This window comes from Loxodonta africana, chromosome 24, assembly GCF_030014295.1.
Source record: "Loxodonta africana isolate mLoxAfr1 chromosome 24, mLoxAfr1.hap2, whole genome shotgun sequence".
Taxonomy (NCBI): domain Eukaryota; kingdom Metazoa; phylum Chordata; class Mammalia; order Proboscidea; family Elephantidae; genus Loxodonta; species Loxodonta africana.
In genome coordinates this window covers 7,122,427-7,147,707 of record NC_087365.1, presented here as the reverse complement: position 1 = coordinate 7,147,707, position 25,281 = coordinate 7,122,427, and the positions used below count along the sequence as shown (strand labels likewise).

The 25,281-nt window shown below is 44.3% G+C and overlaps 1 protein-coding gene across 10 annotated transcripts in view; it reads right to left on the bottom strand.

Moving 5' to 3' along the window:
* Positions 1-25,281, bottom strand: part of RALGAPA2 (Ral GTPase activating protein catalytic subunit alpha 2) — a 421,554-nt gene that overhangs the window by 67,811 nt on the left and 328,462 nt on the right. The window contains exon 38 of one of the 10 annotated variants that reach the window (XM_023549978.2): positions 9,768-18,251. The exons of the other annotated variants lie outside the window; for them this stretch is intronic. The gene's annotated coding sequence lies outside the window, so the exon portion shown is untranslated. Of the gene's footprint in view, positions 1-9,767; positions 18,252-25,281 lie in introns of those variants that run through there. 10 annotated transcript variants of the gene reach the window in all.

Sequence of the window (25,281 nt, the reverse complement as noted above, 5' to 3'; positions counted from 1 at the left end):
TGTGGCAGTCTGCCTCTGTAAAGATTTACAAAAACCAAAACCAAGCCCGTTGTAGTTGAGTCACTACTGACTCATAGCAACCCTTCAGGACAGAGTAGAACTGCCCCCACAGGGTTTCCAAGGAGTGACTGGTGGATACAACTGCCAGCCTTTCCGTTAGCAGCCAAGCTCTTAACCACTGCACCACCATGGCTCCTCTGTAAAGATTACAGCCTTGGAAACCCTCTGGGACAGTTCTACTTTGTCCTATAGGGTTGCTATGAGTTGGAATTGACTCGACGGCACTGAGTTTGGTTTTCTTTTTGGCTGGACAGACTAAATATCCAACTGGAAACATTTTTCATTCCTAATTTTTGATGACAGATACTCACCTGGGGTGGTGGCGGGGACTAGCCAACTGAAAAGCTATAGACAACAATCAGAGCCACTCTGAATCAACGGCTACACACAGCTTCAGAGCAATACAAAACGGGTCATTTAATTTCATAAAAGGATCTTTCTACAGTTTGTTTTTTTTCCTCCCAGCCTATTGAAATGTACACACCATGAGTACAAAGTACAAGGTACTGTTCGGCTGTAATTTTACTTCTGCACATATTTAATGTGCTGCTGGGGATGAAACGTTTCATGGTTCCTGTGTTTAGCAAATGAAATAAACCAGTGCGTTGAGAGAGAGCGGTTTTTTGTGCTGTTTTAGGGAAGTGCTCTTTACTTTTGTATTAATGTGAACTTAATGAACCATTTCATGTTCAGAATCCCTCAGAAAGGTCATAATGCCTATTTCTTAATTAAGTTTTTTTTTTTTTTAAAGTCAAGTAATGTTAATTTTCTTTTATAGCTCCATATGAGTGCAGTGCTTTAAAAAAATCACTGGGAATAAGCAACAGCCCAGAGTGAGGACTATTTCAGTTAGTTAAATAGAGATGCTTGTAGGCCTTTATGAAGGAAGACAGAAAGAAATGACCTGGCCCAGCACTTTCCTAAGCAGAATCCAAGAAACAGGGAATTTGGGTTGCCATGGAATGCAGGCCTAAATATTTATCATAAGGTGAGTATGTCGTATTATGCTTTAAAACAGAAAACATAATAAAGCAAGTATGCTTTAAGAAACATTGGTCACTCGGTATTTAGGTTCTTTCTCTGGAATAAAGAAAAAAAATATGCTTCAATATTACAGACAGCATTAAAAGGCCTCAAGGCTTCAAAGGATGTAGAAGCAGGTACTTCAGGCTCGTTGCTGCTTGGTTCTTAGGGCCACTCTTGTGTTTCCTCCCTAATTGCAGCAGACAGCATTGGTGCTTTGTCAGCTCTACCTGGCCGAATGAATGGAAGCACTTTTGAAGCCCTTGTCAAAGACAAGGGAAGAAAGCAGGCTCTCTGGCTGGCACGGCCTGGATGCTCGCCCCCGGCCACACTGTGCGATCCCGCTGTTTATTCCACTGTAACAATCAGAAGGCGTGAGCAGAGCACCTGGTCCTCCGGCCGCCTGCCTTGGCAGCTGACTGGCAACCTCGCTGCCAGGTGGTCGTGCTTCAATTACATTAGCTAGCCATTCGAGGGTTAACGAGGACCCACTTTCTTTAGAGTGCCCCGGGAAAATAAGTTATTCATAAAAGACAGTATGCCTTTTGTAGATCACTGAACAATGTTGCTGAATTAAATTCTCTTTATTGGACTGAATAATGCAATAGCGATAGCCCCAGCGAAAAGTTTGCACGTTTATTTACCACATTTCTGAATAATTTATACATGGATCCTGGCTCTATTTTTATTTAGTGGCCAAATGCTTCTTTGAAATGAAACAGTATAGCTTTGCCTTCCTTTTAGTATGGGTTAACACCCACTTGGAAACAAAAAAAACAAATGGAAGCAGAATTTAATTGAGAGGTCAGAAAACTAAATCTCATTTTGACTTGGAATTCACATTCCAATTTCCTTTTGCAGGAGGACTTTCAAATATATTGGCATGAATTCATGAGAGAAAATGAAAGACAGGGAAACAGGAGTAGGAAGCAGGAAGGGCCGGTAATCCCTCCATCGCAGCACTGTTGCCATGCTGAGATTAACGGCGGACCTGTGGATCCACAGCAGTCAGGTGGGACGGGTGGCTGAAAGGCCCCCCGACGCCCTCGCCAGAAGGCTGCTCTCTGCAGGCACCGCAGTGACAGCAGAGGACGGTCAAGGCGGGGCAGCGGGCACCCTTACTTCCTCTGCCATCCTTAGCTACGCCCCTGCCCCCCAAGTATTAGATGGGGCTATTGGAGGAACCCCTCTCACCTCCTGCCAGGTGTTCTGGGTTTCCTGTGCTGAGAAGCACAGGCCAGCATCTAAGATATGTGGCTGCCCAGTTTGAAAGTGCTGAGCAAGCCTGAAGTGGAAGGGAGGTAAGAAACACAAAGGTATGGAGATGCCAGGCGGTCATCTAAACACTCTCCTAGGGATTTAGTCTTGGCTGCCTGGAAGATAATTTTAAAACAGGATTTTTTTTTTTTTTAAATTCAGAGGTGGCATTAACAACACCATCAACAGAAAGTTAAGTTATCCTGAAGTACACATTAAAAACCAAAAAAAAACAAACCAACTGCTATCCAGTCGATTCTGACTCATGGTGACCCGTGTGTGTCACAGTAGAACTGTGTTCCATATAGTTTCCAAAGGCTGGTTTCTCAGAAGTAGACCGGCAGGCCTTTCTTCTGAGGCACCTCTCGGTGAACAGGAACCTCCAGCCATTCAGTTCACAGCTGAGTGCGTTAACTGCACCACCCAGGGGCTCCACAGAAGTACACATTCGTTACAAAAAGAAAACAAAGAAAAAACTTCCATTGGATTTCACTTTCATAAAGGGGGCAAAGGGGGAACCCCCCCTTTTTTTTCCCAGAGGTGAAGAGTGTCTGAATAAAGCTAGAGAGAAATGTGAGAATATCTTTAGCAGCTGAAGACAATGCAGCTGGGAAGCTGGAGAGCAGAAGAGGGCCCAGTGGTGGAGTTCCAGCACCCAGGCTTTCTCACTCACTGGCTGAGAGACCCTGGGCAAATCACTTCTCTGTGCCTCGGTTTCCTTTCTTGTAAAATGTGACAACAGCTGTGCTTTCTAGTGAAGATTAACGCACATAAGGCATTTAGCACATTTTAAGAACTCACAAAACGACGATTCATAAGCTGGCCCATACATATTTTGTGAGAATGTTCTTGACTTTCAGTTTGGTAAGGCATCTTCACCCAGACCTCCATCATCCCAGCCTGATTCAGGCTGTAAGCACACGCTCAGGGACTCTCGCTCCTTGAACGTAACCACCTCACTGATTTCCTTCGCCGTGAAGTCTCAGACACACATCAGAACCCAGGGCCAGAACCAAGCAAGCATCAAAGGATAATTCTGTTGTGTTGCTGATGAAACGCCAGAAACGTGGACTACAACTGGCCATTTGGAATAAATGCTTTAGTCCTGCTTCCTGATCATTTTCGATAAACACTTTGGCTTTGCCTTGGCATTTATCTTCCCAGGACAGGCTGGCATCTGGTCAAAATGTACAGCTCTGGTAACACCATCTCTGAATTATAAGATCCACCTTGAACAAGGCCTGAACACAGAGGTATAAGAATGTGCCAAAGACGAGTGGACACTCTTCCACGGCTAAAACCAACGTCCAACACTTCAGCATAAACAGAGAGCAAGCACATCAAAGGCAGCCTCTTATGCAGAAAAATTACGTGCTGCCCACTTTAATCTCTCTGAAAATCTATGCACAAACTGAACACGATTTCATTTTTCACATGAATGCTAAGGCTTGATACAAGGACATCTTTTCCTTTGTGGCTGAAAGACACGGAGACAAGCATAGGCTAGCACAGCCTTTGAACTCCGTAAAGCTCTATCAATGGGCCATGACACTTGACCACTGGTACAAGGGCAGAGATTTTACAATAGTTACATTTAAAACATTCTGCCTAAAACCAGTCATTATTATAGATTAAAGAAAGGCATAATATCCACGTTTTCCTTAAAAAGCTCCATAGTTTTTATGCTTTTAACCCTTTGATCAATTAACAAAGGTCTTAAAAAGGTAAGACTGTCAACTGCAAAGGGTTATAAAATCACAGGGACATGGAGATGTGATCTGGAGGGATTTCTCTTACTTTCTCAGCGAGGAAAGACACTGGGTGAGCCCCTTTTTGGGTGGCGATGAGGGAGATGGGTCTTCATCAGATGGATGTTTTGAGATGAACACAGGCAGGCAGTGACTCTCTGACATGGCTTTTTTTTTTTGAGGGGGGAACCTCAAAATGGTGTCTCTACCTTCCTTCCCTGTATCTCTAGGCCCCACTAGAGCCTTGGGCGTCCCATAACAAGTACCCTAGTTGAGAAGCTGCTGCTGTCTGTCCTTTATAGTTTCCAGCCACCTCGACATCCCAGCACCCCCAACATCCTCCTGCCTGCCAGGCTGCTGGCCCGAGTCTCACTGCATGCCATTCTCGAGGGCCGAGTCCAGCCTCTGCAGTCAGGCTGCCTGAGCTCTGAGCCCGCCATCACCATGGACCCAGGCCTTCTCTGAGTCTCAGGCTCTTCATGGACAAATGGCAAAAGTAGTGGACGTTGGTTCTTTAACTTGAAAATAAATGCAAATGTATGGCTCACGCTAACTTTCATAGAAAATGCTGTAAATGATCAGTCACCAAGTATCGCTGCTGATCTGTGGGACTCACCACACCCCAGGCACGATGCCTGGCCTCCCAATTTGAGCAGCTGTAATTTAATGTCTGACTGTTTCAGGAGTGTCTGAGTTTTGAAAGAGGATTCATGAAGAAAGAGAAGCCTGTAATACCCACAGGGTGAATTAGGGTGGCAGAGAGGGCGAATCTATTGGTCTGAGGTTGGCTCGGGGTATGAGGGTCGCTGGACCCAACATTCTTTCTGCTCCTGGAATCTAGAGCTCAGAGGAGTGTCTTCCCTTTAACCTAATTGTGGCTTTGGCTCAACTCGTGGCCTTGACGAGACCAAGTCCCATGGAAAGGGTTGCTTCTCCAAATCTTTGCTTTAAAAACAAACCAAAATCAAGAAAGGCCAATCAATCCATCCACCCAACAAGGCCATCTTCCCCACAGCCACGTGCCAGGGACAGGAAAAAGAAAACTCAGAGTATAGCTTCTGAAAAGTACCTTCCTTTGAACAGCACGGAAGCACTTTCAATTATCCTAACAGTCACACAGGTTTTTAGACTCACGTTTCAGCGTAAATTTAATAAATAGATTTAATTGGTTTGTTCAATACCTTTATCATTCTCAGAACCAGCTTGTAAAGAAGTTTACTCTTAAAGAGAAAAAATGGCAAAACCCAACAACTGTTTTGAAAAACCTTCAAGATTTGAGCTCATAAGCAGACATTCTGAAAAAAACAGAACTCATGTCATAGCCAAAATGAATGCATTCCACCAGTACCGAGCAACACATTGCTGTTTTGGGGGGCAGCGGGGAACTTGTTTAAATGACTAACTTCACAAACACAGTCCACTTTCTTCTTAAAGACAAAATTATCATCTCTCCTGCTGGAATGCTTTTTTTTATCCCTCTTTAACAGGAGCTGTAGTCAGTAAAACGTTATATTATTACTTGGTGACATGTTATTTACAGAAATCAAACCGCGACCTCCTTGATTGTTCTACAGAGCTGTATGTTCCCAGTAAGTAGGTGTGCAGAGTTAAACATGGAAAGTCATAAAACAGAAAAATTTGAGATTTCCCCCCTCTCAATTTCTCCATATGGTGGGTTTTACTGAAAAACAACTGAAAACCATTTAGAGTAATGAAAAACAATTCTAAACTAATCATAAATTAGTTAAACACATATGGCAGCAGATTAGCAACATTCATGGTTGCAGAGGTAAGTTTTCCAAATGAGATTTGAAATGAACCAGGAGGAGGAGGAGGAGGAGGAAAAGCTGCAGCAGTGGCCAGGTGACACGCAGACCACATCCATGCATCCAGGTGACACGCAGACCACCTTGGTACATCTGGGTGACACGCAGACCACCTCGGTGCATCCGGGTGACATGCAGACCATCTCGGTGCATCCAGGTGACACACAGACCACCTCCGTGCATCCAGTTGACATATAAACCACCTTGGTGCATCCAGGTGACACACAGACCACCTTGGTGTATCCAGGTGACACACAGACCACCTCCATGCATCCAGGTGACACGCAGCCACCTCCATGCATCAGGGAGCCTGAAGTTGGCCAGCACTTTACTAGGGCATCATCACTGAGGTAGTCTTTATGACAAATCATTTTTAGAGCAAAGACACCAGAAAATTAGAAAGGAACAAAAATATAAACTATTTAAAAAATAAGACCAAAATTTTCATATTACAATCCTAAAAAGAAGTTTAACCTCTGCCAACTTCAGTTAAAATCTTCTCCCATGACTATATAAATAAAAATAAACCCACCTAACAGCCACGTGTTTTAGATTTTTTTTTAAAGTTTAAACAAATTAAAACCTTGGGCAATCGGAAAGAAATGAAGGTGCTTTGAGTAACCAGAGAAGTCTTGAAACATGGGTGGATCCAAGCACACATGGCCACTGTAGGGTACTGAGGGTCCCCAGGGGATGACTGCTCTGCCCAGGAGAGCACAGCTCGCTGGTGCATCAGCACAGCTCTTATCGAGATTTTCTCTGGATCGTGCTGCTCTTCAGATGTACCAGTCCCACCCTCTCTCTGGTTCCTGCAGGTTACCTTGACCCTGTCACACTCTTTTCCCATCTCCCTTTTGCATCTTTGCTTCCATTCCCTTCCACTTGACCCCAACCTCTGACGAAGAGGCAACCCCTTACATATGTCCCACAGTGTGAATATCTACGCTCAGATCTTTCTGGTAAAGAGGGGTGTGGGTATAGAAAGGTGGTGGGATGATAAAGCAATTTTACTTGTCTTATGGACCTACAATGACCAAGAGTATCATTCCAAATGCAGGTGGAAAAGAATCTCCGTGCCCAATTCCTTTAACACAGTGGTTCTCAACGGGGGGGGGGGGGGGTGGGGGGGGGTGGGGGGGGTTTGCCCTCCATGGGATATTTGGCAAGGACTGGGGGGTGCCACTGACATCTAGAGTGTGGAAGTTAAGGATACTGCCAAACACCCTTCAATGCACAGGACAGTCCCCCACAACAAAGAATTACTTGGCCCCAAATGTCAACAGTGCCACCACTGAGAAACCCCGATGTAACTGAATATTATATTGCTTGATGATTTTTTTATTACACTTATTTTTGTTGTAAAGGCATCTTTCCATGTGAAATTCACTTTTTTCCTGAGGCCATCAGAGGCATACTGTTAGGTAAAGGCCTCTGTAATACACACAGGTAGCTCCACAGGGTTGGCCCACCTTGCCGGGTAGCCCTGCTGGGCAAGTTTGATCACCACTGCTCAGTATCAGGGTCCCAGCCTTGGGCCCTCACTTGAGCTCGGCTGACTCCCGAAGGCTTGGTCATAAGCAGTCCTGCATAGGATGCAGACCTGGCCCAGCACTAGCACCTTTTCACCCTGGGCATACACCTGATGCTGACACCCACAGCAAAATCCAGAAGCTAGACAACCCCCGAACACTTACGGCCCCTCACCTGTATGCCAAAGAGTGGCTGGTCCATTCCATAGCTGTTGTGTGGGAGCTAAACTGGGTGGGAGATGCTGCGGGCCAGAAAAGTCAACAGCTCTTCGGTCACAGTACTACACCTCAGAGGAAGCAGCCTTTCCACCAAACGAAGGACCAGAGAATGGCTGGGTAGGGTGCGGCACAGGCACGTGACAGCCACTGCTGTGAAGCCATCACCAAATGAAGTTTGCTTCCATACTCACTCCTTCCCCACAGACCTGCCAGGCAGATTTTGTTGATTCTACAGATGAAAGACGAGCGTTTTTTACTGATGGTAAAGCTGGAATGGGGAATGCACAGTGGGTGCGTTGTGGATAAAACGTTGGATTTAACCATAAACATTTTTTTCATATGCCAGGCTTTAACACATATTTGTTGACTGATTGAAAGGCTGCAAATTTCTGTTAACTGATGGCACACGGAAAGAGATCACTAGGACAGCACTGAATCGAAGGCTTTGGAGCCATACTGCCTTGATTCAAATCTCAGCTCTGTCACCACTAGCTGTGTGACCTGGGTGAGGGTATGCAAATCTCTTGCTGGTCAAACGTAGGTCATGACAGCACCTAGACCTCACAGGACTGCTGGGGGAACTACATGAATTCATCCCCATCAGGAGGCTACACTGCATCAGCCAGGACTGCACCTGGGTGGCAGACAGAGCTGACTTAGGCTGCTGCAGGTAGAATGCAGAGGCTAAAGGTTCCACGGGGCCCAATGGTTTAACATAAATGGTAGAGTGACTTACTGGACTGGACTAGGTCCTGCAAAATTCAAAATGCTTCTGAGGCCATGATGGGGTGGACACTGGATAACTTCTCTAGAGTGACCAGTCACGTTGTGCCCAAATTCCCACTTAGGGAAAGCACTCCAAGGTCAAATTTCTCTCCTGAGCCCCCAACTGCCATGTGCTGCCAAGCTGTAGTTTGATGACCCATTTTTCATAATTCAAAACCCGCTTAAACTGTTTGGCAGGAAAAACTTTTTAATTACCTTGCTTGTAGATTTTGATATTTTTAATAAAAATGCGTACAAAGCAAAGGTATTTATTTTCATTTACAATTTTTATTGCAGTAAAATAAGGTGGTTTGAGACCCTGTTTTATAGGGTGGTAAGTGGAGGAGGCCTATCCATTGCTGAGCACCAGAAAGTGGTTGGCTGTGGGGATCAGAGGCAGTCTTTAGAATTTGCCTACCTGGCAGGCAATTCAAGTATCTTGGGTAAAGATGTGTTTCATTTGCTAATTGATTTTTAAAGCCCTTATCACAAAAACAGGATTGGAGACACTCCACATAAAAAAAAATAATAACATTAACTGGGCACAATGCGCAGAGAAACCAGCTGCACAAACACAGGCTAAAGGTAAAGGATGGTCCCAAGGAGAGACCAAAATGGTTCAAGATGTAGTGACCTCAGCAGAAAAGGGTTTCAGAGAAGCCTTGTGAGGTGTGGTCACTGGATTCTGGCAGATGTCTTCTGTTAAGGCACCTGAACGCCCTCACAGCACCCCATGCACACAGGCTTCTCTGGGTAGTTAATGCAGGTGGTGTTTATATACGCTAAACACTTCTGTAACCCAGAAAAATTAGGCTGACCCCTAGGAAAATGTCTTTTCTAACAGGTCAACGATAGTAGTCCAGTATCAGCAGTGTCATCCACATCAACACAAAACAAAGTATGGATGTGCGTCCTGCAAGTTCTCTCTTTTTTTATCGTTATGACATTATTTTTCTGAGCACTTTAGGGAGGATGGGGCGGGCAGTCTTTTGCCTCCTGAATCAGGCCAGCAGAGTGTATGGACCCCTGCCCCGTATCAACGATGTCTCCAAGGAAAGGGACACAGCTGACGACATGCTGTTCCCTCAACATTAGAGAAGGGATGGTGCAAAGAGGACGCCCCCCTTCCAAAAGAAATACCCCACCATCCACACGGCATCAGCTCGGAGATCATTCTTCTCACCTCGCACTGCATCCATTCTTCCAACCCTTATGCTCACCATACATACGGTACTTAGTGTGAAACAATTTTACACTGATTTTCAACTTTATTAACCTTATAATGATTCTGTGGGAACACAATGTAGTTTCCTCCCTGCCAATTTGGATGTGTGTTGGTAACCATACTTTTTGAAAAAATGAATATCCAGACTTTTTTTTTTTACCGTTATGGGAATAAGAATTAATATGACGAAAGCTAAATGCAATATGAATATGAGACTCTATCATATTTTAGGATGAAAAGAAATTCTAAGATTTCAGAGCACTTGACAGGGTAGAGTGAAGTTTAATCTAGATAGTAAACAGTCTTTAAGAAAAGGCACATAACCATGTAGGTGTAGTTTTTTAAAAAACTGGAATTAAATACATTGCCATAGTCTGTGAAAGATGTTTCAAATAAAGGAATATACCTAGTTTTACATCATTTGTCATATATCATCAAATTTATGAGGTCTTTGAATAGATGCTAAAACATCTGCAAATCCAAACAGCAATTTACAATACATTAAAAATTATACAGATATTGAAATTTCAAAAATATTTTACTTGAGTCTCACCATTTTCTCAGGAGAAACAGGAATTCAGTTATTATTCCATTACTTTAAATAAAATCTATGCTACAAAGGTTCTTATGGAATTCCATAAAACTGAGATACTGAAAAACAGTAGAAACTCTTCTGACATTTAAGCATTTCCATAACTTTAATTTCAGAAGGAAAAATAGCAAAATAACACATATATGTTTTACTGTCCTGCAAGGAAATATAGCTCTATCTAGGTGAATCTTAACTCACCTAAGAGAGGAGAAAGAGATCATGAAAATTGATGAATAATTTAGTTACTCTAAGAGTGATCTGACTTTGAGTTTTGAACATATCAAATGGATGAATGCATATAATGAAAGAAAAAGCAAATTTGCCTTCAAGTTAAGACTTAAAGTTTGGCGAATCCATAATTAGCAACTACCAAGGTGGGCCTTCTAGAATGTCAACATGGAAAACCTGGAATGCAAGTCCCATTCAACAACCTGAGAAGCCGGAGTGCTTTTCACAGGCAAAGAACACATTACGAAGTTCATTAATTAAATAATGTGGATTGAGCAGATGGATGCTACCTACGCTTGAATGACGCTAAGTTGGGACAGAGGCTGCAGTCCCTAATGAGGCTTCATAAAATGAATGATTACTAGTGATCACGAGTAAATAAACCTGCAAGAAAGCCGGGATTATGGGGGCAACAAGTCCCGAAACGTGGTAACAAGAAGGCCAGTGTGAGAGGAAGTACCGTGAAACCTGTGATGGCTGGAACTCGAGGGACTGCCGTGTTTCCCTGGAGCTCCGAAGTTTCCTGCCTTTGACAGGGTGAAGTCTTACCACTTTTCTATTGTTTTTTTTAGTGGAAAATATTTGAGTTTTCCTTCTCTGACAGGTTTCTACCTTACACAGATTGTCTTTCACAGGTTTCACTGAATATAACATGCAAAACGTTTCTGAGGTCATTTAATCACAGACCATTCCTGGGCCTGAGAAAAGCTGCACCAGTCCACAATCGGTTAAGTATGAAATGACAGTTAGCGGGGCAATAACATGAAAATGCCTGGCTGTGGAAATGAATGGGACGGAAACCTTTTTGTCACGTATTAACTGCATTATGGAGAACGAGACGCTCAAGTTTCCTTTTATCTTCACAGAAAAACAAAGATGCAAAATGTCAGGTACGTGGGCTTTTTATACTAAAAGGATTAGAAAAAGCTGCTACTGAGAAAATGCGGACATCACACTTCTCTCTTTCCCTGTATCACTAATTAATTCTCTACTCTTTCAGCTGTAACAAATCCTGTTTTTTTGGGGGGGTCCTAATTAGCCTTTGGTACACATGAACTTCTATATCAACTCAAAAGGTATCTTTTGGACTCAGAAGTAGAATAGAAATTTATTTAGATATTAAAAATTTGCTGTTGTCTGGAACAAAATTTTGATATTACGAATATCTGTCTTTAAAATGACCTAGTATGTTCTCCAATTCAGACATAACATAATCTCATTATTAGTAACTGAAAAGTGGGGAACAAGAGGACCCAGAGAGCACGGTGCAGCTGTACATGGTAACACACCTCCAGGTGCTCTCACTAGTTAATGGGGTTCCCCTGCACTCTTCGCCAAGGCCACCACTGTGAAGCTCACGTTATGCCCTAAGATACGATTATTTTCAGTGTTACTTCTCTGGCTCTAATGTGCCCTTTCTCATTACACGTGGGCTGTGCTGGAAGCTCTTCCAAATCTCCTTTGAAAGAGGTAGAATATAAACAGATTCAACATACACAAATACTCGTGATTACTACTACTTGCAAAAAGAAACCAAAAGTAAAAACAAAACTGGAAGTGTTACCATGAACCATGATGGACCTGTGTTCTATTCTATCAAGGCAAAAGCAAAATGAGTAACACCAGTTGGGTGTTTATTTTGGGTTAGACTTGCTTGTTAAGTGAGATATGTCATTAGAAATATTTAAGCTTAATGTTTTCACTGCTTTTTAATTTAGAAGCTATATTTTTTATGTACTTAGGTCACAGCAACTCATAGCGACCCTATAGGACACAGTAGAACTGCCCCATAGAGTTTCCAAGGAGCGCCTGGCGGATTCGAACTGCCGACCTTTTGGTTATCAGCTGTAGTGCTTAACCGCTATGCCACCAGGGTTCCTATGAGTCGGAATCGACTCGACGGCAGTGGGTTTGGTTTTTGGTTTGGATGTACTTAGGTATAAAGGATGTACATACGGTATTAAAATGGGAATACTCTCCGTTCTAATATACATCAGTTTTGTATTCTTCTTTATTTCATAAAATCAAGATTTAAAGGTTAAGATCCTCTCAGTAACAATAATGACAGAATAGGCTATAATTAAGTGGAACTGCTTTGCTTTCTCAAAGCTGTATAATTTTAATGGCCTCCGTTTTTAGGTCAGAAGTTTGGGCAAGTGAAAAACAGCAGGGGCCTAGAAGTCAGGTTGGCCTGGGCTCCCATGCCAGCCCTGCCCTAGCTGTGGGACCTGGGCCAACACTCCTGCTTCCTTGAGCTTCACTCTCTCCATCTGTGAAGCTGGAAGAACATGGCCCTATTCTGCAGGGTTGTTGCCAAGACCGGGAATAATGGACCAACGATCCTTATCTTCTGTGTGCCTTTGATCAGCTCGCGCTTTTGCATTTATCCGCAGACATTCCAAGCCGCCTTTGGTTGTCAGGTTTGTCCTGATGCAATTATTTGAATATTCCATTGCATTCTGCCCTCATTTCATAAAAATGAGTGGAAATTGGACAAAATGGAAGTGCTGATACTAGTAACAAACAGCCCTCAAACTCAAAGTGTGGAAGCAAAACCACAAATCATGTGCAACCTGACAGTGCAGAGTTTTAGTGGCCACTGAGCTCTTAGGCTTGCTGGATGCAAGTCTGATGGTGAAGGCGAGAACCCCACACAACAGTGAGCCCGACGGCAAAGGCGAGAACCCCACACAACAGTAAGCCCGACGGCGAAGGCGAGAACCCCACACAACAGTGAGCCCGACGGCGAAGGCGAGAACCCCGCGCAACAGTGAGCCCGACGGCGAAGGCGAGAACCCCGCGCAACAGTGAGCCCGACGGCGAAGGCGAGAACCCCGCGCAACAGTGAGCCCGACGGCGCAGGCGAGAACCCCACGCTACAGTGAGCCCGACGGCGAAGGCGAGAACCCCACGCAACAGTGAGCCCGACGGCGAAGGCGAGAACCCCACGCAACAGTGAGCCCGACGGCGCAGGCGAGAACCCTACGCTACAGTGAGCCCGACGGCTGAAGGCGAGAACCCTATGCTACAGTGAGCCCGACGGCGCAGGCGAGAACCCTACGCTACAGTGAGCCCGACGGCGAAGGCGAGAACCCCGCACAACAGTGAGCCCGACGGCGAAGGCGAGAACCCCGCACAACAGTGAGCCCGACGGCGAAGGCGAGAACCCCGCACAACAGTGAGCCCGACGGCGAAGGCGAGAACCCCGCACAACAGTGAGCCCGACGGCGAAGGCGAGAACCCCGCACAACAGTGAGCCCGACGGCGAAGGCGAGAACCCCGCGCAACAGTGAGCCCGACGGCGAAGGCGAGAACCCCGCGCAACAGTGAGCCCGACGGCGAAGGCGAGAACCCCGCGCAACAGTGAGCCCGATGGCGAAGGCGAGAACCCCACGCAACAGTGAGCCCGACGGCGCAGGCGAGAACCCCACGCTACAGTGAGCCCGACGGCGAAGGCGAGAACCCCACGCAACAGTGAGCCCGACGGCGAAGGCGAGAACCCCACGCAACAGTGAGCCCGACGGCGCAGGCGAGAACCCTACGCTACAGTGAGCCCGACGGCTGAAGGCGAGAACCCTATGCTACAGTGAGCCCGACGGCGCAGGCGAGAACCCTACGCTACAGTGAGCCCGACGGCGAAGGCGAGAACCCCGCACAACAGTGAGCCCGACGGCGAAGGCGAGAACCCCACGCAACAGTGAGCCCGACGGCGAAGGCGAGAACCCCACGCAACAGTGAGCCCGACGGCGAAGGCGAGAACCCTACGCAACAGTGAGCCCGACGGCGCAGGCGAGAACCCTACGCTACAGTGAGCCTGACGGCTGAAGGTGAGAACCCTCCGCTACAGTGAGCCTGACGGCTGAAGGCGACAACCCTACGCAACAGTGAGCCTGAGGCGAAGGCGAGAACCCTACACAACAGTGAGCCTGACGGCGCAGGCGAGAACCCTAGGCAACAGTGAGCCTGATGGCGCAGGCGAGAACCCTACGCTACAGTGAGCCTGTTGGCTGAAGGTGAGAACCCTATGTAACAGTGAAGTCTGATGGCGAAGGCGAGAGCCCTACGCAACAGTGAGCCTGATGGCGAAAGCGAGAACCCTACACAACAGTGAGTCTGATGGTGAAGGCAAGAACACTACACAACAGTGAGCCTGATGGTGAAGGTAAGAATACTACACAACAGCGAGTCTGATGGCGAAGGCGAGAACCCTACATAACATTGAGCCTGACGGTGAAGGTGAGGACACTATACAACAGTGAAGTCTGATGATGAAGGTGAGAACACTACACAAGAGTAAAGTCTGATGGCAAAGGTGAGAACACTACACAACAGTGAAGTCTGATGGCAAAGGTGAGAACACTACACAAGAGTAAAGTCTGATGGCAAAGGTGAGAACACTACACAACAGTGAAGTCTGATGGCAAAGGTGAGAACACTACACAACAGTGAAGTCTGATGGTGAAGGTGAGAATATGACACAACAGTGACCCTGACAGCGAAGGTGAGAACCCTACACAACAGTGAGCCTGACCGCGAAGATGAGAGCACTACACAACAGTGAGCCTGATGGTGAAGGTAAGAATACCACACAACACGCCGGGAGAACAGTACTAGTAACTGGGGTCTAGGAAGTGAGGCACGTTCAGGAGTTTTACATACTTGTGTTTTGTTTTCTGAGATTAAAATGCCCTTTTAAGGAAATAAGATGCACATCTGATTTCATATCGGTAGGTAAGAGAGTGAGTACTTTGACCTTAAAAATGGAAGCAAAATGAAATATCAATATTGAGAATATGAGTCTCCATCTTCCTCCGCCAAAACCTACTGAAGTTGCAGAAAAGCAATATATTTGTAAACAAAATTGGTATTTCCCTGCTAGGTTGAAGTTCCTTTATAAATCCATTCATTCACCAAATTCTGATTGCAAAAGCTTTTATGTGAAAGACTGACTACAAAGACTTGGTGATTACATCTCTATTTAGAAAAAGGGCTAATTATTTTACGGTGGTAATTCCTGCCTCTCATATGTTTAAAGAAAATATTCAATAAAGGGTTATTTATAAAGGAATGATATTTTGATCACTGATTATATAAATGGAAATAACTGCCTTATTTTAGTATATAAAAATCTCATATTAAGTTTAGATACGTATCAGTACAACTGATCCTGTATAACTGACTAAAAACAAAATGTCCATTCTACTATAAACTTATAAATCAAATTTATTGTGGTAGAATTTAATTATTTACAAGAGTTATGTATTCATTATGCTAGGAGAGACTATGTAATATCATATTCCACAAGGGAATCAGATTCTCTTGTAACTTTAAAATATTCTAATATGAGGAGCTTGAAAAGCTCCACAATTAAGTTGCTAGAATACACTCACTTCTATCGAACTTCTAAAAAAGGGAACGCTAACTTCTTATAAACAGTGTATGTGTTCTGCTAATATAGTGCTTTCTGACAGATTTTATGACAGCTTTATAAAAATCAACCCACCAAACTGTGAGAAAGGAAATCAAAGTTAAAAGTTTAATAATTTCTCTTCCCTGAGGGGAGGGTCCAGAAATTCAAAATAACCTCAATCCAAAGCAAAGCAAGAAATTTTACGTGCTTTCAATAAGTGTAACACATTTTACGTAGAGATCCAGAAGCCACCTTTTCAGGGCTTTGCAACTGAAGACGTTTTAGCCGGCGGGGTTAAAAGCGTGGGTGGGGACGTCAGCTTTTGTTGGAAACATTAGCAATGCTATGAGTCATCCCGCATTAGCGGCAGAAGAGTTTTGCATCTTGTACAGATCCAGACACCATATGCCATGCGAAGGCCTATTACTTTATTCGGTGCCACTGCTGACAGGCAGCCACGTGGGTATCCCCAGCGGAAGGGCTGTCTCCTCCCGGCGGCAAGGACAGGAACCCAGTGAGCTGAACACATCCGACATTGTACAGAGCAGCAGGAACAGCTGGTAAGCCAGCGAGCAGCAACGGCCAAGAGAGGAGCACGGATGCTAATGAACCTGGCGACAATGCTGGCCTTCAGAGGGGCAGGCGCAGGGTCTGCAACGTCCGCCTGCATTCCCACAACGGCCTCAGGAGTAGGCTCTGCTCGCCCGTGCCTTCAGTCTCATTAAAACACGGTGCTGGCATTTGAGGCTGTCAGTCACAATTTACAAATCCACTCAACAGATCCAAAATGCTGATGATGCTCTTTAAACTTTAAAAAGCTGCAGTGAAATATATGTGAAATGGCTCCAGGCATCTTTAGATACTGCAGGGAGGTATTTAATGGGCACTGGGGCAGTGGGGGACAGCGTGGGTCACTCCTGGGGCACAGGTGCAGCCTTGGGCAGGTTACTTTACTTCTCTGGGCCTCCATTCCCTCAACTACACTTTTCAAATATCATAAATATATGGCATAATAGATTGTATTCTGTAAGACACTGTGCTGAATTTGCATAATACCTGAAAAGAGGAGGATAAGGGCACCTTCCTCAGCATTGCTGTGAGGGTCATACTGGATTTATATGTGAAGTTCAGAATAACCAGGACACAGCCAGTGGTGGCAAAGCTAAATAAACTCATCTCTCTCTAGGTGACCTCAGAGTAGAGGCCCACCACTCTTCCTGGACCCATAGCCATGGGAAAGCTGCTCAACCTCCTGGTCTTGTCCTCAGACCCCCTTCTGAGGGGTCTACTTCAGAGGGTAGGGGAGGGTGATGGGCAGACAGAGACGTACACTGGGCCCATGGACCCCTGGTGTGATTACTAGTGATGGGTGGGTTTGTACTCCCAGCAGCACCTAGGGCCCTCAGTTCCCTGATGGTTCCAGGTTTACCCAAGGCTCTTTGTGGCTGAAAGGAGTTTACTTTCTCTGAAATGCCCCTTTCTTTGATCAAGTCCCTGTAACTCCGACTCACCCTCCAAATGCCAGACCAAAGGCCCCTCCTCTGGACAGTTTCTCTGAGGCTCTGGGCTGAACTCCACCCTGGCTGTTACTCGACTACCCAGGCTACTCTTTTGCTTACTGTCTTCACTTAACAAAGAGCTCCGAGGATGGTCCCGGGCCTTCCCCTTGTGCACGCTTGGCAAGCACAGCTCCAGGTGCACCAGGAGTGGTGAGTGGGGGTTTTGTTGATGAATGAATGAGGAAACCAATGGAACAACTGCCTCTGGACCTGTCATTTTCAGAGCTGGTGTCTGGGAACGTGAATAAGATTATTAGAATCTGCTGACTGGGTTTTCGTCATTTTTTTTTTTTTTTCTTCTTAAGCACAGTCATCTCCAGTAGCAAACTCCCTTTCCACTTTTATCTCCTAGGGTTGGATGCCCGTAAATACGATGAGAGGACTGACTGATACTTGAGGGGTGACCTTGTCTCCTTGAAGCCTTCCTCTGAGCCAAGCTCAACTAGGTAATCTCCAAAGGTGACACCTGTACTTTCTGAAATGTAGAAAGGATATGGGTACTTGTGGAGTGCAGACTGAGTGACAGTGACCTTAACATTCTAAAAGTGAGATAACTGCCACTGAGTTCAAAAGATTATAAAGATGAAAATAAAAGATCACATACCAGCAGGATGAAGCTTGAATTTAAAGACGATAAGCATTCTAACGGCTTCATGTAAAAGACAGCACGTGATTTATTGATGCATTCAGCAGTGTTTGCATCTGGAAAGCTGAGTTCATGGAGGAAGTCTGAGGAGCTCTGCTGGGCAGCTGCTGGGGTGTCTCCAGGCCCCAGGCCTCGGACCGTTGGCTGCATCTGCCACTCGCTGTCTGCACATAAGTCAGTCATCAATTCTGACCCTCATTTGAATTTGCTGTCTCCCGTGTATTTACTTTCTTTAGACCCAGCCCTTAGCTTCTTGTATCCTCAATTCCACAGACAAAATGAGGAAGACTAGTTACGGAAATGAGGACTGGAGGGGTAGGTAAAGAACTGGAAGAGGTTTCTTCTCAGTGCCTGTCCTGATTACAGATGATGCCACAGGGCACTTTAAGAGAACATCTCCAGTCAGGGGACTCCGGAGGTTCTGGAACTGCCAGCTCTTCATCTGTGAGTCTCCACTAGTCCCCGCACTCAGAGGTGGGAATGACACAAAGTATTCCTTATCTTCTAACAAGCTTTGTGGGAAGGAGTTGCAAAGAATAACAAGATGCCCTTCAGTCAATGAGATTTCAAAGATTAAAAAAAAAAAAAAAGACTTTAACGTTTAAAAAATTTCTAGGATAATTATAGCACACGGCTCAGGACTAGACAAATGCCCAGGACTCAGTGAAGGTCAGAAGCAGCACAGTGAGGCAGAGAAGAACTAACAGGGAGAAGTGGTAGAGTCTGCGAAGGGAGCAAAACAATGCAAGGCTGACACACGCACACACACCCCCTCAAGTTTCTGAGGAATGGCAATCTGTGGAAGAGGCTGTAAGAAGTACACATCACAAATGGAATGTGCCCCTAGGAAGGGTGCTGTGAATACAAGCCACAAAGCTGCCATCTCCACGGTCCCGTGTAATGTCACCTAAGCGCTCTGCCTCGCATGACTTACTACAGGCTGCTGCAGATTAGAGCTATTGATCGCTCCCTGCAGAAGGGCCTGGCTGTGCGAATGGAAGGTAAGCTGCACAGACAGGCAGCTCGAGTATCGATCTGCTCTAGGGGAAGCTGCGCTTCCAAATGAGGGTCAGCGCTCCTTCACACCATCTATTAGCGTTACCTAAATGTGCACTGGACACAGCAGATATGGGTATGTGAGCCATTGCTGGGACCTCGCTGCCACCTTCTCTTGTGTCGTTGTTGTTGTTAGGTACCATCGAATCGGTTCCGAATCATAGTGGCTCCACGTACAACAGAATGCAGTGCTGCCAGGTCCTGTGCCATCCGCAAAATCGTGGCTGTGTTTCGGCCCATTGTTGCAGCCACTGTGTCAATCCATCTCATCGAGGGCCTTCCTCTTTTTTGCTGACCCTCTACTATACATGATGTTCTTCTCCAGGGACTGATCTCTCCTGATAACATGTCCAACATATATGAGACAAAGTCTTGCCATCCTCGTTTCTAGGGGACATTCTGGCTGTAATTCTTCCAAGATAGATTCGTTCATTCTGGCAGTCCATGGTATATTCAGTATTTTTTCATCAATACCATAATTCAAATGCATCAATTCTTCGGTCTTCCTTATTCACTGTCCAGCTTTCATATGCATACAAGGCAACTGAAAACACCATGGCTTGGGTCAGGAGCACCTTAGTCCTCAAAGTGACATCTTTGCTTTTAAACACTTTAAAGAGGTCCTTTGCAGCAGATTTGCCCACTGCAATTCATTGTTTGATTTCTTGACTGCTGCTTCCATGGGCGCTGATTACGGATCCAATTAAAATGAAATCTTTGAAGACTTCAATAATTTCTCTGTTTATCATGATGTTGCTTATTGGTCCAGTTGTGAGGATTCTGCATTTCTTTATGTTAAGGTGTAATCCACACTGAAGGCTGTAATCTTTGGTGTTCAACTGTAAGTGCTTAGAGTCCTCTTCACTTTCAAAAAGTAGGGCTGTGTCATCTGCATATTGCAGGTTGTTAATTACTCTTCCTCCAATCCTGATGCCGCATTCTTCTTCATATAGTCTGGCTTCTAGGATTATTTGCTCAGCATACAGACTGAACAAGTATGGTGAAAGGATACAACCCTGCCACACACCTTTCCTGACTTTAAACCATGCAGTATCCCCTTGTTCTGTTCAAATGAGTGTCTTTTGGTCTCTGTACAGGTTCTACATGGGCACAATTAAGTGTTCTGGGATTCTCATTCTTTGCAACGTTATCCGTAGTCTGTTATGATTCACACAGTAGTATGCCTCTGCATAGGCAACAAAACACAGGTAAACATCTTTCTGGTGCCCTCTGCTTTCAGCCAAGATCCATGTGACTTCAGCAATAATATCCTCCATTCTACATCCTCTTCTGAATCCAGCTTGAATTTCTGAAAGTCCCTGTCTATATGCTGCTGCAACCGCTTTTGAATGACCTTCAACAAAATTTTACTTACGTGTGATATAAATGACATTGTTTCATAATTTCGACATTATGTTGGATTTCCTCTCTTTGGAATGGCCACAAATATGCTTTTCTTCCAGGCTGGCCAGGTGGCTGTCTTCCAAATTTCTTGGCATAGACAAGTGAGCACCTCCAGCGCTGCTTCTGTTTGTTGAAATATCTCAACTGGTTTTCGGTCAATTCCTGGAGACTTGTTTTTCACCAATTCCGTCAGTGGAGCTTGGACTTCTTCCTTCAATCCTATCGGTTCCTGATCATATGCTACTTCCTGAAATGGTTGCATGTCGACCAATTCTTTTTGGTATAGTAACTCTGAGGATTCCTTTCATAATCTTTTAATGCTTCCTGTGTCATTCAATATTTTGTCCATAATCCTTCAATATGGAAACGTGAGGCCTGAATTTTTTCTTCAGTACTTTCAGCTTGAGAAGTGCTGGGCATGTTCTTCTCTTTAGGTTTTCTAACTTCAGGTGTTTACACGTCATTATAGTACTTTGTTTTCTTAAGTCATCCTTTGAAATCTTCCGTAGAGCTCTTTTACTTCATCATTTCTTCCATTCACTTTAGCTACTCTACATTCAAAAGCAAGTTTCAGAGTCTCTTCTAACATTCAGTTTGGTCTTTTCTTTCCTTCCTGTTTTTTTAATGACCTCTTGCTTTCTTCATGTACGATGGCATTAATGCCATTCCACAACTTTTCTGGTCTTTGGCTGTAAGTGTTCAGTGCATCAAATCTATTCTAAAGACAGTCTCTAAATTCAGGTGGTATATGCTCGAAGTTGTACTTCGGCTCTCGTGGACTTGTTTTAATTTTCTTCAGCTTCAACTTGAATTTGCATACGTGCAGTTGATGGTCTGTCCAGCGTTGGCCCCTGGCCTTGTTCTGAACGATGATATTTAGTTTCTCCATCGTCTCTTTCCACAGATTTAGTCAATCGGTCCACGTGTAGAGTGGCCATTAATATTTATTTCACTGGAAATACTTTTTTTTCAACAACATAAACAGTGACTATACATGTGGACCTTTCTTGTGTGAACTGGTTATAACTACCTCTTGGAGAGGCTACTGAGGCCGTGTGGAATCTTTTAAAAAGCATGGCAATGGAAGCCTGGGATGGGCATGGCTGTACTCCTCCAAGGCAGCCACAGGGGATTGCCAGAGGCCACATCAGAACACTGCCAAAGCCCTGTGAATATATCTTCAATAACCTGCTTCTAATGTCTGAGAGGTCTGCCTGAGAGGTCTGCCACAGCCAGAAGGATGGCTCTTAACATAAATGACTCAAAGTTGACCCCACTCTCCACTTAGGGCAGAACATTGAAAAAATTGGCCCAAACCGACATTTTTCTTAAGGAAATCTCAGTGGTACAATCTTTCAAAAGATCTTCATGGAACTTGCAAAGTTCTAAGGTTCCAAACACATAAAACTATAAACTCATCTAAAAAGTCAGATAAAATTATGTTTATGAAGTACATCACAATATGTGATTCCTGAAAGCAATGTAAAATTAAATGAAGGAAAATGGAAAAACCAATCCTCAGCTTCACATGGAGGCAAGAGGCCCTGAATAGTTAAAGCAGTGTTTAAAGAGAAGAACAAAATAGGAAGCCTCATACTTCTTGATTTTAAAACATTCAATAATCAGAACAGCCTTGTATTCAATGACCACCCTGATAGGGAATACAACTCAGAGTCCCTGATGGAGTGGGAGAAAAGTGGGGTGCAAAACTCAAATTCTAGTAAAAAGACCAGACTTGATGGTCTGACTGAGATCAGAGGGACTCCAGAAGCTATGCCCCTGGACTCTCTGTTGGCCCAAAACTAAAACCATTCCCGAAGCCAACTCTTCAGACAAAGATTAGACTGGACTATAAGACATAAAATGATACTGGTGAAGAGTATGCTTGTTGGTTTAAGTAGATACATGACTAAATGGGCAGCTCTTGTCCGGAGGTGATATGAGAAGGCAGAAATGGACCGGAGCTGGTTGAATAAACATAAAAATACAGACAGGGTGACAATGTGTGTATAAGTTTTTGTATGAGAGACTGACTTGAATTGTAAACTTTCACTTAAAGCACAATAAAAAAACAAAACAAACAAAAAAAGAGGGCCTGGTATTAGTATAACAATAGACACATAGACCAATGGAATAGAAGTGAGTGTACAGAAAGAAACCCACACATCTATAGTCAACTGATTTTTGACAAGAGTCCTAAGTCCATTGGATAGGATTCGTTGGGGAAAGAGGAGTCTCTTCAATAAATGGTGCTGGGAAATAGAATTTTCACATGCAGGAGAATGAAACAGGACCCATGCCTCATATCATATACAAAAACAAATTCAAAATGGATTAAGGACCTAAACGCAAACTAAAACCATAAAATTTTTAAAAGAACAAGCGGGGGCAATGCTGTCAGGCCTGGCTTTCAACAATGGATTATCTAATATAATAACAAAAGTACAGACAGCAAAAAGACAAAATAAATGGGACCTCATAAAAATTAAAAACTTTTGTTCATCGAAAGACTTTAACACAAATGTGAAAAAACAAGCTACACAAGGGTGGAGGGGTATTATTGCTTATGGAGTACTGAGTTTCAGTTTACAGTGAAAAATCACACCAATTAAGGATAGGGTGGCACAGCCCATTACTGTAATTAAGTTGTACATCTGTAAAAAGTTGAATTGGCAAAAAATGGGTGATAGACATATTTACAACAACAACAAAAACAAACAGAGTAGCTGCTAAGCCTGCTTACGTACAACCAAACACCTCATGGGATCTGGTTCTTAGGTTTGATGTTTAAGGTCATGGTTTCGTGAGGCATCTCAGTTAATTGACCTCATAAAGCGTTTAGTGCTTCTGTTCCACCTCCTAGTTCCTTGAGTAGTTCCTGGAGTCTCAAAAGCTTGTAAGTGGCCACCTAAGGCACAACAATTGGTCTCTATTTGCCTGGAGCAACAGATAAGAGGGGGAGTCAGGAACAGGTGGAGGAAACAGAATGTGTGGCCAATTGCCTCTATGAACAGCTACCTCCTTTGCCATGAGACCAGAAGACCTGGATGGTGTTCAGCTACCATTATTGAACATTTTGATCAAAGGAGAATCCTCATCAAAAGGGAGGAAATGTGGAACAGAATTTCAAATTTTTATGGACTCCAGACTTTCTGGAACCATGAAGGGTGGATGAACTCCTGAAACTACTGCCGTAAGATAATCTTTAAACCTTAAACCAAAAATAACCCCTGAAGTCTTCTTAAAACCAAACAATAGTTTTGCTTAACTAGTAAAGAATGTCCACCTCGAGTACCATATTCTTTTAAGATCTATCTATAGGAGCCTTGGTGGCACAGTGGTTAAAAGCTTGACTGCTAAATAACGATAACAAAAAAAGGTCGGCAGTTTGAAATTTACCAGCTGCTCCTTGGAAACCCTATGGGGTGGTTCTACTCTGTCCTATAGTGTCACTATGAGTCGGAATCGACTTGACAGCCACGAGTTTGGTTTGTTTTTGGTATGTGGGATCAAATTGACACCAACAATTCAAAAGATTAGATAGGAAACTTAGGCGGCAGTGAGTTTATGTTAATTAGGGAAGAATAACTTGGAAAAAGAAGGTGAGAATGGCTGCATGACTCAAGGGAATGTAATCAGTGTCACTAAATTGCACATGTAGAAACTGTTGAATTGACATATATTTTGCTGTGTAACTGGAAACCCTGGTGGCGTAGTGGTTAAGTGCTAAGGCTGCTAACCAAAGGGTCGGCAGTTCAAATCTGCCAGGTGCTCCTTGGGAACTCTATGGGGCAGTTCTACTCTGTCCTATAGGGTCGCTATGAGTTGGAATCGACTCAACGGCACGGGGTTTTTTTTTTTTTTTTAATATCCTCAACAACATAAAAAAAAGAATGAAATTAAAAAAAAAAAAAAAGGATGACAGTAAAGTGAAAATAAGGAACCCAAAGAAATCAAGCTGAGTAAGAACAAAATGCACCCTTTAAATATGTGTTTCTGTGGAATCTGAAGAAGAGTGGAACTCAGTCTTATTGTTTTTATGACTAAATTCTTTTGGTTAAGAAGTCAATATTAAAACTGGTCTTCTCTTTTTGGTACCCATTTTAAGTCATTTTCTTTTATGCAAATTATAAAGATATCTTGTGGTTAATTAAATGGTACTAGAGTCTGCTCATAATGTTTCTTTCTTTCTTCAACTGACGCTGAGTTCTTATTATGCTTCATGCTGAAGCCTGAGATGAAGAGGACATAGTATTGCCTTCAGGGAGCTCACCATCCAGTGGACTGGGCAGACACAGAAGAACGAGCCCCGCCCAACATGGAAGGTAGGCAACGAAGTCCACCCGCTTCGTCCCTCAAGAGGTTACTTCTCCTTTCTGGAATCTAGTCTGGTCTTGTGACCTGCCTTGGCCATTCACTCTGGGACTTCCAAGGTTAGGCTATAAAAATCTGTGCACCTTCCAGCTGAGTCTCTTAGGATGCTCATCCTCGGAGCCCTGAGCAGCTGTGAAAGAAGTCCAGTGGCCATGAGTTAGCTCTGCTTTCAGAAGACCTACGTGGACAGGCTTCCTGAGATGCCTGGGCAGCCCTACTGTCCCAGCATTGCCACTGCAGGTGCCAGACATGCGAGGGAGGGCGCCTTCAGAAATTTCCTCCCACTATCATCACACTGCAGCTAAATGAGAGAACCTGGGTAAGAACCAGCCCCACTGAGCCCAGCTGACACACAGAACC